The sequence below is a fragment of the Chrysochloris asiatica genome, unplaced genomic scaffold, assembly GCF_000296735.1.
Source record: "Chrysochloris asiatica unplaced genomic scaffold, ChrAsi1.0 scaffold00196, whole genome shotgun sequence".
In the NCBI taxonomy this organism is placed as follows: Eukaryota; Metazoa; Chordata; class Mammalia; order Afrosoricida; family Chrysochloridae; genus Chrysochloris; species Chrysochloris asiatica.
In genome coordinates this window covers 2,144,406-2,146,383 of record NW_006408714.1, presented here as the reverse complement: position 1 = coordinate 2,146,383, position 1,978 = coordinate 2,144,406, and positions in this window count along the sequence as shown.

The following is a 1,978-nucleotide window of genomic DNA, read 5'->3' as shown; positions in this document are numbered from 1 at the left end:
TTTAATTGCACAATAGAATATTTTGACATGAGATAATAATATTTTGAGGGAGCTCTTATTTTTAACTGTATTAATTTTGCATTTTGAGTACTCATGTTGCTCTGTAGGATAAGCACTGGACTGCTAACTGCAGAATTGGCAGTTCAAACTCAACAGTTGCTCGGGAAACCCTATACAGACACACAACAAAAGCAACAACAACATTTTGATATTTTGTACTGAAATAAAATTGATAATGATTTCAATATTGTAAGAGTTAGTTTCATAAAACTTTGAAAGTATCATAAATATGGTATAGCTCAATAAGATAAGCCCTGGTGTGAAAGCTGTGGACTGCAAGTTGGTTTGAACTTTGTGGTCGGCGGTTCAAGTTTACCATCTGCTCCTTAGACACCTTATACAGGGTCGCTAAGAGTCAGAACTGACTCGACAGCATTTAACAACAACAACAACAGTAACTGCAAAGTGAGCAGTTCTAACCCAATAGCCTCCCTTTAACCCTGAGTAGCATTGATATGAGTCAGAACTGACTCGATGACTCTTAAAACAATAGCAACAAATATAGGTAACATATTCATATTTGTACAACATTTGTTGAAGAAAAAATATTTTACAGAATAGGCAAGATGGTAGAATCAGTGAAAAATATTTGGGCTAAAATATTTATGCATTTTAAGCCCTATACACACAGGAGCTTCAAACAGTTCATGGAAAAATTCTGTTGTTTAATTCCATAAATTTTTCAAAGCCTCCTCATATCTATATGATTGAAAATTAATTTTAATAGTATTTTCATTAAGGTTACCAAGTTCATTGGAATCTGCATACAAAATGTTACTAATTTAAATTACAATTAAAAAATATCATTTACTAGAAGTTCATTAAGGTGGAATAGTACATATTGTGCTAAAAATTTTATAGGTCATTTGATACCTACAGCAGTTTTTAGTGGTTCAGAATGGATTAAGAGAGGAACGTGGAATGAGGGATGTCATTGCTGACATCAGATAGATCTTGGCTGAAAGCAGAGAATACCAGAAAGATCTTTTACTTCTATCTTTTCTCTATTTATATGGATGTTGTTTATTGTTTAAATGGTGAGGATTTTTGTCTTCTTTATATGGAGGTGCACCCCATACTGAAGGCTGTGGTCTTTGACTCTCATCAGTAAGTCTCTTAAGTCCTCTTCACTTTCAGCAAACAAGTTTGTATCAACTGCATATCACAGGTTGTTAATGAGTCTTCCTCCAATCTTGATGTCATGTTTTTTTAAACATCTGTGTGCTAGAGAATGAGAATGAACCCAACAAAATTCAGATCCCATTCATCTCAATGAAATTACTAGGAGCTCAGTGGTAAGGGGTAGTTTGAAATATTCCTACTAAAGTGAAAGATAATTTATTGCGCCTGGCAATTCCCTTAACTTTTGCATCTGGCTGCTTCCCCAATGCCTGGTGGCCCTATTTGGATTTTTGAGATAACATATCCCTCATTTAGTCATCTTATTCCAGTCTATTTATAAAGTGACTCAAAAGCTTCTACTTTTGAGTGGGGCACATAACATGAGTAGTGTCTGCAGTAGATTCAGACTGACATGCAAGCTTTTCTGCCATTTGAAGCATATAATCTAGCTGCTCCAATGATTCTTTACGTGTCACTGGCAGATAAATATGCAGTTTGGAGTCTTTGTAAGACCCTTACTAGTGAATCATAGCATAGGCCCTTAGGACTTTTGAGCAAAGCCTTGATATCCTCTCTAGGTAACTACTCTCCTTTGGCAAAACAGCTTTTGGTTTCTTATTAGGCCTTAATAGAAACCGGACATCTAACCATGGCCACCAAGTCACAATGAGACCATAGCTACCTATCATGAATTGAGTGTTGTCTGACCCACAGGGTCATAAAGTTAGATGTGCATAGCAATACTCCATCATTAAATGGAAATGGTTTATATGAGAATGGACTTTCAACAGGACCT